General features: G+C 37.5%; 2 long non-coding RNA genes across 3 annotated transcripts; both read left to right on the top strand.

Annotated features, from left to right (window-relative positions):
• The first annotated feature begins 10,149 nt into the window (after window positions 1–10,149).
• LOC110908841 lies at window positions 10,150–12,815 on the top strand. 2 transcript variants are annotated; one of them, XR_004862310.1, is made up of 4 exons: window positions 10,150–10,491; window positions 11,121–11,265; window positions 11,357–11,437; window positions 11,515–12,815. It is a non-coding gene; the product is annotated as an uncharacterized LOC110908841 (long non-coding RNA). The 2 variants fall into 2 exon arrangements; XR_004862309.1 differs by having other exon boundaries at window positions 11,357–12,815.
• A 47-nt stretch (window positions 12,816–12,862) lies between these two features.
• Window positions 12,863–13,284, top strand: LOC118480375. Its single transcript, XR_004862308.1, has 2 exons — window positions 12,863–13,125; window positions 13,196–13,284. It is a non-coding gene; the product is annotated as an uncharacterized LOC118480375 (long non-coding RNA).
• The last annotated feature ends 205 nt before the right edge of the window (window positions 13,285–13,489 follow it).

Below are 13,489 nucleotides of genomic sequence, written 5' to 3'. Positions count from 1 at the left end.
AATTTTGTTTGAAAGAATGAAATTTTTGGTTTTTGCACATCTATACCCATAGTATGAAGCAAGTGTGGGGAAGATTGGGAAAAATACTAACTTGATTTGTTTGTGCGGTTTTGAATGTGTGTAGGCATGGTGAAGAAAAAGGGGAAAGAAATTGCAAGTTCTTCCAATGCACCTAAAGGAGATAATGCTCAACAAAAGAGGAGGAGGTTGACCCGGGTTGGTGACCCGGACTCGGAGGAGGATGCACCTCCAAGGGGTCCGAAGCCGGCTTGGACATCCGGTTCATTGTTAGACCAACCCGCGGAATGGAGAAAGGATCTATTCCATGAACAAATGAACAAGCTTAAACAAAGGGGCGAAGCATTTATTTGTGAGAAGGAGATCCGGGAGGTTGATTTCGGGCCATTCGGGGTCACGGCCAAGTTTAACGCATTAGGTTGGGGGGCGGCTATGAAATGCTATGATGGTGAGGTGAATAAGATATGACAAGCAGATTCAAGAGTGGGTGGCATCACTTGAATGTCCCCCATTCAAGGCCCCAAGCAAGATGCGGCTAGTTGGATGGTGTAATGGGGTAAAAGTAGAAATGCCGTACGATTCTTTGCGTCAGATAGCAAAGTTTGATGATGGGCCGGCCAATGAATACATCTACCCGAGTCTCAAAGATCTCTACCACGAGCCCAATAAGCATCCGCAATGGCAAAATATGCTTGATTACCTTTTTCCTTCCGGGTACAACACATGGGAAGTTATATAGAAGCAATTTAAGGATGGAAGCAAAGCTATTGTTGATATTGTGCATGTATAATGTTGTTCCAAGGCGGGGTGACAAGATGGAAGTGCGGCACCAAGAGGTACCGATCCTATATATGTTGATGCATGGTTCTCCTAAGGTCCCATTTCGATTCCTAGTATTGCATAACATATGGTTGGGCAATAATAGTGGGGAGAGGAAGATTATACCTCATTGCCGGTTGATTACGGCATTGCTTAAAAAATATGGGGCGATTAAAGGAGATGAAAAGGGGTCTTACAAGAGGTTTAGACCATTCGATCTTAAGAATCTTGGGCCGGGGTGGACTTACACAGAATCGGAGAGGTTTCATAAGTTGAAAACAAATGGGAGAAGGTGGAGAGCATGGAAAGTGGATGCGAGACCGTTACGACCGGGAGAGGCAGAGGAACCTGAATCAACGGATGATGAAGTGAGTGGAGATGATGATTACCGTGAAGACACATTCATGGTAGATGCTCAAATAGGGGGTGCCGGTCAGGCGGGAATGCATGGAGCTGGCGTACAATCTGGTTATGTGGGGAGTGCATTTGATTATGCACAACAGGCTTATGATCCATACTGGGCCCATTCGGGGGATATGGGTCAAATCATTGAACGAAGGCGGCCACCCACTTTCGGTGAATGGAGTGAACCAAATCAGATACTATTTGATCAACAAACGTTCATGGGTGCTAGTGTGGAAAGGGCTATCAAAAGAAGTTATGAAAGAAATGAGCAATGGAACCGTGCTCATAGATATGCCCATGAAGAGGAAACAAACAACCGTTACTTGGATGATCGTTAGAGACGCATGCATGACCAATGGCATGCGGGGCAGCCAGTTGTAGGAGATCCGCCCGTTGTGGACTACACCACATTGCCACCAAATGATGGTAGTGTGTCATACCCCACCCCACCATTGCACCATTCTCAGTGGGTGGATCCGCATGCTATGAGTTACCAACAGGCGAATCCAAGTAGTGATCAAGGAAGCAGCAGTAGCGGTGGAGCATTTGGCTTTGGTGAGTGGACGGATATGATGACATCCATTTTCGGGCCTCGACAGCCGAAGTACTACTAGCCAGGTTGTATTTTGCTCCTTTGTACATTTTTGTATATATGTTTATGTGGTATGTTTTTGTTTATGGTTGGGAGGTAGGGTGGTGTTTTGATGTTGATGTGTTTGTTGGGTTGTGAAAGTTGGTGGTGTTTTTAGAAATAAAATAAAAAAAAATATAAAATAAAAAAAAAAAGAAATTTGGGGTTCGAGATGTAAAGCAAATGTTGGTGTTTTTGTTGAAAGCGATCTTTCCCTCAAAACCATACATTGGGACAATGTATCCCAAGTGTGGGGATGGGGGAAATTTTTGAGGTTTTAAATTTTTTTTTTTAAATCAAGCAAAACATTGTGAGAATTTGAACACCTTGGATTAACTCTAAATGATGCACCGGCAACCCTTGATACCCTTTTGTTCTTGGTGAGAGTTGAAGCCACACATGTAGATAAATAAGACTTGTCTTTAATGAGAGTGGCAACGGGCGGGGGTGCATTAGAACTTGTGCCTCGATACGGTTTGAGTCCTTAGTTGGACGTGAATGTGAAAAGGATAAGGGCAATTAGGTAGCTTCGTCTTGGTGAGTGCGAGTGTGGGATTTGGGGAGTTGGACCTCATTAATTATATATATGAGCATGGTTGCGAGAGGGGCGGGGGTTTGGACATTTAGTTGCCCAATTTTGTACCTAAAGCCTATCGTTTGTTACCCCTTAGCTAGTTTCCTAAAAACTCACCCGACTTGGCCCGGTCTTATAGTGTTAGTAGTTATTTTAGTAGTGTGTAGATACGTTCGATGTTATGTTGAATGTTTGAAAAAAAAGAAAAAAAATATGAAAAAAAGCAATGAAAAAAAAAGTAATGTTGAGTTGTCCTGTATATAAGTTTAAGTTTGTTTGTTTGTTTATTTCATTATGTAATAAAAGACCGGGCAAGTCCTTCGCTACTTCATATATATTCCATGTCCTACCCATTCACCTAGCCTTATTACAACCTTAAAAGCCCCTTTGATTTGCATTCATGTTTGACACTCGTAGGAGGAGGACTGATTTAGGTACAAGCCTATAGTTGTGCAACCGCCCGTTTGCCTTTTGTGTGTCTAGTTTACAAATGCTAGTGCTTACTTGTAGCCGAGAAGAGAGATTTAGAGAGGGGTGCATTGTTTTGGGTGTTAAGAACGGGTTACTAAAAGGACAACATGTTTTTGTTTGGTTTATGTTGATCGCGTATGTGTGAACATGGTTTTTGAATGAGTTGCTTGGGACAAGCAATGGGTAAGTGTGGGGATGTGACGGGTGGTCCGCAGGACAACCCTTAAAAGGTCTAAACATATGCACATTCCATGTTTTATTCGGTTAATTGCTTGAACTTGGTAACCACTCTATGTTTGATGATGCAGGTCTTAAAGTACTTAAGATGAGGGATTTAGAAAGATTAGAAGGATGGCGGAAGTTGGCGAAATCGAGAAGTGAGGAAATGGAAAATTGATGAAGAAACAAGGAGAAAAAAGCCACTCAGCACCGTAACCTACGGCTCCCAGCCGTAGGTTACGGCTCCTATCAATTGACAAAAAGACAGCCGTAAGACAGGAGCATTGGGCCGTAAAGCAGGTTGATCGCCGTAACCTACGGCAGGTGGCCGTAGGTTACGGCCCTGAGCTGATTTGCATGACTTCACTGCCAGCCGTAACCTACGGCTGGGAGCCGTAGGTTACGGCTTCGACTGACACTTTCTTGTAACTTCCACATTAAATGCCGTCTTGAAGATGTTTTATGGTCCCTCATCATGGGTATTCGGTTACACCTGAGTGGGACACGAATGAGGAGCAGAAATTAGAGACTTGGAAGCTTGAAAACATCATCTTTGAACTATCTTATCACTTAATCTCTAGTTAATTATTGTTGGTGAACTTTGTAAATATTATTCTCTTCTACTTTTTGCTACAATGTTGGTCCAACCATGAGTGGCTAAGTTCTTTATGGTCATCCTAGGGTGAAGGTTTGTATGAAACAATTGTGTTTTGATTCCATATTTCTAGAATGGTGAACTCTATCTATGTCTTGTTTATCATGGTGTGTGATTGCTTATTTGTAAGTTGTTAATTCTTATGATATTTTAGTTTGAAACCATACGTTCTTGATGCCGTTGGCAATCGAGATATCATGGGTAGAATTAGGATTGGGTAAGGGTTGATTGGTCATCGGGTAACAACCTCACGTTCTAGGAATCTGAGTACTTCGTTCCCTTTTATCACAATAAGTAATTACACACGAACTATGTCTATGTAGTTCTTTCTAGTGGATGATATCACAATTGTTGAAGCAAACTGGAAACCTAGGATGGTCATTCGTCTCCAAATTGTTTACAAACTCAACTTACATTTCGCAAATTAATTAGTATTCTTAGTTTTAGAAACCAATCCCATCAAACCAACTCTGGAATTTACTTTTATTTGCATTTAGTTTAATTTTAGTTAACATAGTATAATTCAAATAGCACATTTTCCACAAACTCCCTGTGTTCGATACCCACTTGCCACTATCTATATAGTTGTTGTTGGGATTAAATTTGATTGTGACCACGACATCACGTCAAGTGATGATTACCACAAAGCCAGACAATGTTATGATATGAGTGTTTGGTGTGAAAGTGATGAATGGTATGATAACAGAGTGTGTTACTACTATGGTGTTCAAGAACACATTGCTGTTAACTGCCAAAGTTGGAGATTTGAAACGAGAAGATGTTTTGAATGCAATATCAAAGGTCACATTGTCAGAGATTGCCCGAGGAGATCGATGGGAAGATCGAGGGTTGAATCTCAGAGAACGGTAAAGAAATCAGTCAGTGTCAAGCCCAAAGAACAGAAAGTGGAAGAAAAGAAAGTAAAGCTTTCACAAGGGCAGAAAGACAGACTAAGGAAAAAGAGGAAGAAAGCGAGGGAGTATTTGGAAAGGATTTTGTCCTCGGGTAATCATGTTGGTTCAAATCGCTTCACTTGACAACGGAGTCAAGTAAAACGAATTCTTCAGATACAAATCTGAGGACAAAAGGGAAGGAAAAAGAGAAGATAAAAACTGGCAATGAATTTGTTTCGTTGGAAACAAAGGAGTCACGTGTTGGCAATAAATCTGATTCCACAAAATCAGAGGAGCCGCAAGTTGAGGTAAAAAAGAAAGAGACAGTTCCGTTAATGAATGATGAGAATTTTCCACCATTACGAGCTGCAAACCTAAAATCAAAAGGTGTTGATGCTGAAAAAATGTTTAATAGCAACGTTAAACATATTTTTAGTAAGATGGCTGATGGTAAAGAAAAAGGGGTGAAAGAATTTTATGAAGCAAAAAGAAATGCTCAAACCCCGAGTAGAAATACTTTAAATACACCTAAGGCTAGTCAGGCTTGGGTGTCATCATCTGTTGGTTGAATTCCTGACTTGCCGGAGCTTCCAGGTTGGTAAGCGTGAAGCAGGTCTCGGCATCATTCTTGAGAAATTCACAGGATGGTAGCTGTGATATTTCGTCTTACAAGTGGTTAATCAAGGACATTAAGTTGTACTTGATTTTCTACAAGTGATAGTGGTGTTTGACCTAATAATGTTAAATTTTTCAAAATGGTTAAAAGAGAACAAGGTGATGAAGTGAACCCCTAACCTACAAGTGGTTGGTAAACAAACTAATTTTTCCGGAAAAACCATTTTGATTAAAACAAACTTAAGTGTTTTGAAATCATAATGGGAAAATAGTTTGTTTTAAGGGGGAGTTCTGATTGTTTATGCCATGTGGATGGAGAATTGAAGCAACTCTAATCATGTTGTCAGGTTTGTACAGTTTGTTTTCAAATTTTCCCAGAAAATCAAAATTGAAACATATTTTGATTTTAGGGGGAGAAAAATTTTAAAAAATATAGAAAATTTGAAAATGTCAAAAACATTGAAAAATTCAAAAATGAGTTTTGTTGTGAAAAGAGGAAATGATAGTAAATCAGTGGACTATCACAGCACGCTAAAGAATTGGAAAGTTAAAATGTGATAAACGATCTCACTAAAGATGTGACGATAGGCTCAGCTAGACTAGTAGATTTGCGATAACGATACAAACATAAATGAAAAAGCCTAGTTCTAGTGGGAAACACGATTGAAAGCATAGTACTTAGTTTTGTCCTTCTTGATTGTGTACCTACTCAGTAATAGCTGAATGCCAAAAAGCATAAAAACAGGTTAAGTTTGTGAGCTTTCACAACTTTGCTGAAAATGACACTGTGATTGTGCATTTTATTTTGCAAAGATTTAAACTTGTTTTATTTCTTTATTTTGTTTAAGCATTGGACATCCTCTGCGTATACGTGAGTATCGAACTGGATGTTATTGCCTAAACGTTCTGCTTTATTTTCTTTGGTGTTTCGTTTAAGCTTTGGATCACCTCTGCGTATACAGAAGTATCGACCTGGTGGTTAAAGCTTAAACAACTTCAACCTGTTTTATTTTTCTTATTTTGTTTAAACATTGGACTTTCTCTGCGTATACGGAAGTATCGACCTGATTGTTAATGTTTAAACATTCTGCTTTGTTTTTCGCACAAATCACAGTTGATCAAAGTTTAAAGGCATTACTTGAGTCAGTGTATTGCATGATGAGGGGATATGCTGAGATCGTGGGGTCCATAAGAATTTAGTGCAAAATTAATATACTTAAACGTATCGGTAAGCATTTTGAAAGTTTTTAGATTGAGTTTAAGAGGACAAATATATCGTCAATCTATGTGAATCGTTTAGAACTTAAAATGTTTAAAGCTTAACGGTGCTAGTGATGTGTCTCAAAAACTGATATGATCCTCATACACAATCTCACAAAAATATTGTCTGTATATTTAAATTCAAAAATCCAAAAAGATTGTGTTTAGTTTAAATTTTGAAAAATACAAAAAGATTTTCGACAACTGATGTTGAAGAGCTGATTTTCAAAATTCCTAGTGCTGAACATGTTGAACAGGTTTGGAGAATGTGATTCAATGAAAAATTTATTTTTGAGAAAGACAGTTTGATTAGTTAATCAAGATTATTAATTTGATTTTGATGTAACTATTGAGAAAAACTTATGAGTTTGTGAGAAGTTTTTGTGCAGATATTGTTAAAATAGCTAGGATGATGATTCCTGATATTCGATTTCAGGTGTTCAATCCTATGCTTCAGGAAAATAATTCCAGACTGCGATCCCATCTGATTGATAGGGGGAGTCTAATGATGGAGGAAATGAGGAGTTCTTGAAGTTGAAAAAGACCGATCAAGACTATTGAATCAACAGGCTGAAGACTTGTACCAAAGACTTCGTCAACATCCAAGGGGGAGTCTGTTAGTGCACTATGTCTGTCGACTACGTCTTTGTTCAAGTCTTGCATTGTTAAGGGCACGAAGTTCAAGAAAAAGGTTAAGATAGCTAATTCCGTTTGAAAGGTGCATGTGTAATGCCGCATGGAATTAACATGTAATTCCACTTGGAATTGTTAATTCCGTTTGGAGCTAAATCCGTGCGAATCCTAATTCCGCATGAAGTAATTTCGTGTGAACTTTGGAGCGGAATTAGATGCTTATAAATAGGGTACTTGTAATTTCGTTTGTAAGAGTCTGTGTATGTGTGTTTCTGACGGCGAAGCTCTGCCAAAGTTGTCTCGTGGTTGTAAACGTTGCTAAATCAATAATAGAGACTGTTTAATTAAACTCTAGTGTATTACAAGCTAAACGAAGACCGAATCACTGAATTCCGCCTCTGATTCTGTGTGAGAATTCTTCAGAACGACTCGTTCGGGTCACACAACGATCCTACACTTACCACATTCATGACGGATCTGGAGATCAATACGTGGCCATGGTCGACCCCAATGGTTATAAACAAAAGTGAGAGGTAACTCCTGAATACAAAGATAGTACTATTAAGTATATAATGAAGTTAAATAAATATTATATGAGTTAGGCTATTACACATCAGATTATTCAGTCAAACATAAATAATCATACCAGCTTTAAATATTTTGGGTTTTCTAGAATCTTCACAAATGATAAATTCATGATTTCATCTGAATTAATAACATAGATATATTAGATCTTACATTAAATAACATACCCGATTGAACTGAAAGGTTAAGAATCAAAAAAATTACAGATTCTTGAATTATCATTCATATATTAAACAAATAACACATCTACAAATCAAAAAATACTTTCGGCTTCATGGTGAAAAATAATATTAAATATATTTATAAACTATAATGGATATCAAAATCGGCCTAAAACACCAATGAAATTCCTTGTGGAAGTACACAAACTCTTATTGAACATAGAAACTACACAAACTCTTCAAAGAAAGAAACATGGAATTATACAACATTTATACTTGTGGAAGTAAAATTAAAGATAAATATGGTTCATTTACTTTGTGATTAAACATTTTATAGCTATTGAAATTCCAATACGATCATAACAACAGAGACGTTTGAAGAGATTGAAGGTGCAGATACTTACGGTTGTGGAATATGATGCGACGAAGGAAGATTGATGACTTGATTTTGATTTGAGCAAATGCTTGTTTGAAACCCTAAGATGGATATAAGCTAATGAGGAGAAGATTGTAGAAATATGGCTAAAAGGAGAAACGGTGATGATGATTGAAGTAAGTTCGAGGATGGTGATGATGAATTCAGGTTTCCAATGCAAATCAAATCAACTTTAAAAATTCAACTAATTATAAAATACAATATGAATATTAATATTATAATATAATGAACGGAAATTACATGTCGTTTAATTTTAGGATGTTTATATTTATATTTTTCTTTAAATTTGTATATACAAACATAACAATTTCACAGGATCGAGATTTTAGAAATATACAAAGTTTTTATATAATTTCACAGGATGTCCACTCCCACATACAATCTTAAAATTATCAAATGAATAAATATTTAAATCCTTTTTTAAAAAAGATTTGGGAAATATGACACTTTATGTCACGTCCCCCGACCCCATCCTGGACGGAATCGGGAGCCGCGAGCAGTCCAGTGGTACCGGTGAGTTATTTTGAAAAATATTGCAGCGGAAATTTTATCAGGACCATGAGTTAGGAAAAATATCAGAGTTTAGAAACACCGGATTTTATTTAAATAGATGGAATAAATTCCATTGTTACAAAGGTAGCTTTTAATAAAAACAATATTTCTTAATTTGATTTAATTAATAAAATAAGCCACTTCTTGAAGTCTTTTAGTGCCGGATCCAATCCTTACTCCAATCTACTGTAATTACCTGAAACGCGTTTTAAAAAGGTTTTGTCAGCGGGAAATACTGAGTGAGTCATTCAGTTTACTAAAACGACTCGTTTGTTATAATTTACAGTATTAAGAGTTTTTACATATGTTTCTGATATCTACCAACTACCCACAGTATTTGTCACTCGACCGGATCTGTGACTGTGGTCATATCACCATTGGCTGCCCCAACGAATGACGTATATCACTTAATTTTAGGTTCGCCCACCTAACGTGATAAAAACAGTAGTCACTACGTCAAAAACCACCTATGGCCACACATATGGCCGAACCGTCCAGCCACACTTTTGATTAAATGTGTGGCTAATGGTCATTTCTAACATTTATCGCCACACATTTTATGTATTCATGTGGCCATTATATAACAACTCAAACATTTAGCCACACTTTGAGGAAAAAACTGTGACGTTTACTAGTCACACTAAAAAACGTGTGGCCAAATGTGTTCTACGAACACGGTAATTGTTTTATGTGGCCAAAAATACATGTTTTTGAAACCTTTAGCCACATTTTAAGTAAAAAAATGTGACATTTATTAGCCACGCTAGAAATGTGTGGCAAAATGTGATCTACGGCCATGGTATTTTTTAATGATGTGGCTAAAAGCAAATATTTGGGAAAAAACTAAGACATTTAGTAGCCACACTATAAAAAGTGTGACTAAATATGATACACAACCACATTATTTGTGTGACGGTGTGGCTAAAAGGTAATATATATGGCCACATATACTATTTTGTGTGACCGAAGGTTAGACAATAGTCACACTTAAAATTACAAGATTTTATGTGGCTTTATATAAACATTCGTCACACCATCGTTACTTTGTTTATTTTTGTGTGACGAAATAATAGTAAATGTCATATAAAATATATGTGATCAAAAAGGTTAGATAAGAAATTTTAATGTGACTGTACATAGCCATTAGCCTCACCATTGACACTTTAATTTTGTTTTGTGTTACAGAATAATAGCAAAAGCCACGAACAAAAAAAATTGTGTGACCAAATAATATACAATAGCCACACTTATATATCTAAACTTTTAATCATCTCGTAAGGGTTCCCACCTCTTACCATACCTGTTCTTGGTTTCAATTTGAGAAGATCGACTTTGTGAATCCCTTTTATCTATGAGATTAGCGTTAGTTCTTAAACGTGCATGTGTAATTTTCTGTTCCCTCCGTACCGGAGATGATCTAGGTTAATTTCTGAATTGTTCAATTAGGAGAGTTTTAGATCTGCAGATTTGAGTTCAAGTGAAGCAGATTTGAGGCTTGGTTCTAATTGCAGGCCACGGGGATTGGAATTTCCTATGATCCCTCCTCATATTACGACCGGAAAAGGTGAACTCTCGTCTAGGGTTTCATATTGGGGGAATTCAAACACATTGAATTATCATGTGGTTAAAATGGGTTCTCTTTATGAAAGCGTATAAATTGTTAGTTTTCAGAATTAATTTCCATGGATGTTATTTGACATTGGTTTTAAAACTGAAGTTGATTCGGTTTGTTTAGTGATTCAGTGATTACAGTTGTATGAGATTATATTATAGAATTGGAAGATTTTCACTTCTCATCTTGTTTAGTAAACATTAATGTTGTTTGATTAATGGAAAAGAGTTGATGATATGAATATCTGCTTGTGGCGCAGCTTGTTGCTCGTCTACCTACCATTAGTTTGTAATCATATTGGAAGTTGATTGAATATAGTTAGACAAGAAAGATGTATATGGCCATTGCCTATAGGATAACATATTGATTAAATTTTGTAAATTCCCCCAAGCGTTTGTTGCAAGTTGCATTTTTTTCATATTTAAAATCGTAAATCTGTTTACTGGCAACTTTTGTTCTGCGTGTGTGTTGGTCTTTGGGCTGGGGGCTTAGCAATGCATATAGGTATGCACTATTATAGCTAACGCGTCTTTTTTATTCAAATGGATTACAGATCCAAAGTTAATATATTGTTTTTGCAGCCTGGTGCAAGACGTTGCTGATTGGTATAGAACCGGAGCTGCAACGAACAACTGGAATGAGTGACCAAAGCTATTATTACTGGTGTCGAAATGACTGGAATGAGTGACAGAGTTTGTGTTGACCTTTGCAGCCTCATGAAACCTGGTATTCTCAGCCCATCTGTTCTGGTTTTCTGATATTTTTTTCTTTATAAATTTGATATTTTTTAATAAATTCCTGAAATATTTATTTGTAGGTTGGATCTTTTGCTAGAGGATTATTTCTTGTTCACTCACAGTCAAACTACATTGCTACCAGGCCTTTCGCAGTTAACACTGTGAGTTTTTGTTGAGATCTATTAATTTACATCATTTTTTATCAATAGTGACTAATATCTTACCAACATTTACACAGTCCCGTCCATGCCTATATGGCGATTTCAGGAGGTAAAACTTGCTACCTATCAGCAGGGGCGGCTGCACCCACATAATGTGGTCGGGGTCCTAGGACCCCAATAATTTCATTAAATATGTGTTTTATAAAGTGGCCCAATACTTTGGCGAGTCGAGCTCGAGCCGAGCTTTGGCTCGTTCAAGCGATAATGAAGCATGCTCGAGCCGAGCTTTTAGCTCGTTTGAGGTTGTTCTCAAAATAGCCCGAGCCGAGTCGAGCCGAGCCGAGCTCGAGCTCAAATAAGTGTGCTCGAACTGAACCGAGCTCGAGCTCGAGCTTCATAAAAACATGACGAGCCGAGCTCGAGCACAGTTGAGCTCGGGTTCGGCTCGGCTCGTTTACATCTCTAGGCCGGTGGCATTACTTGTGCATGACATTAGACCTGGCAAACGGGTCGGGTTGGGTCATGGGTCAAAACGGGTTCGGGTCAAAACGGGTCATGGTCAAAACGGGTCAGTTAAAAAATGGGTTGTTTTGGTTCGGGTCGGAACGGGTTCGGGTCAGAGCGGGTTCGGGTCAAAACGGGTCCGGGTCAGAACAGGTTTCGGGTCGGTTCAGGTCGGATAGAAAATGCTTTTCAGCACTTTGGATCAAATTGGTCACAGATTTTAAAATGCTGTTCAGTGTTCTAGGTTGTTGACTTTACAAAAAATCAAATATAATATTATCAATGGTATCAATTATGAAATGAACAGAACCTTCAGTCGCCGAAATTTGTCGTTTTGCGCAGAATCGAGTCATTTACACTGCATTTACACTTGCAGAATCGACACTTTTCCGCAGAATCTGTTCGACGGATCCGTTTCGCTGATTTTTTGTTCAAGGTTTGTTTGATCGAAAACAGCGATAAGGGATCGACGTGTACCGTTTCGACGCGTACCGTTTTGACCCGTACTGTTACGGATCAGTTCTGTTTGAATTGTTTTGAGTCTGAACAGAACCTTCAGTCGCCGAAATTTGTCTAGTAGTGGTATGCGAGGTAGCTCAGGCAGCTACTTATGTTGTCGGCGATGACAATGGCTGGACGTTTAACTATCTATGACAAGTTTTCGATATAGCAGCTGCTATCACCAACACAAAAACACCTCGGTTTAACATTCCTATGTTAGTGATGGAGATTTATGGCTGGTTATCTGTGCTATTCGCCAGAATACCTGGAAAACTTACACTTATTAGCCCTCCGGTACTTCCATTTTCATGTTTATTTTACGATATTCCCCGCTTGCGGTGTGCATATATAATATATATTAGTTATTGTTTTACCAGTGTCTTGATCTGCACAATATGTTTGCATAAATTCAGTGGCTAGTATCAATTTCTAGGTTGTTGACTTTACAAAAAGTCAAATATAATATTATCAACTGTGTGGCTTATGGTACAATTCATTTGTCAACGGGAAAACAAAGCATTCATGGAGTTCCACTACAAGATAATTGCTATAGAGTTTCTATTGATAAAGTTGTAAAAGAAGCAGCATTTTTACCGGTAGAATCATGTGAGGTCAAAACAGTTGGGGATGCACTAAATACTTTTGTTGCTTGGCCAAAATACCTTGTCAAAACTAGCCAAAAGGTTTGTTCTTTATTAATATATGATTAATTACTCTAGCTATTGATATTTGTTTTCATGTTTTTTGCTTCAGATACCAAATCTATCAAGCATTCAAACACAAAACTCTACAACTCAAGTCGCTAAAAAGCAAAAGATATGTTTTACAACGCTAGATGGCATCAAAAAACAGGGAGCAAGAAGAACAAGAAAAACACTTTAAACTAGTACTTATTTTATGTTTACAATCATTTCCTTTTGCAACATTTGTAGACAATTTTTGATTAGAAGTTTAGTTTTTGGTATTATCGTGCACAGATTTTGGTTTATTAATTTTAATATTATTTGGTTTTAGGTTTTCTCATGTTTATTATTGTTTTTTTTTTAT

The sequence above is a fragment of the Helianthus annuus genome, chromosome 7, assembly GCF_002127325.2.
Source record: "Helianthus annuus cultivar XRQ/B chromosome 7, HanXRQr2.0-SUNRISE, whole genome shotgun sequence".
In the NCBI taxonomy this organism is placed as follows: Eukaryota; Viridiplantae; Streptophyta; class Magnoliopsida; order Asterales; family Asteraceae; genus Helianthus; species Helianthus annuus.
Note: the sequence above shows the minus strand (reverse complement) of the source record. Positions and strands in the feature narration are given on the sequence as shown.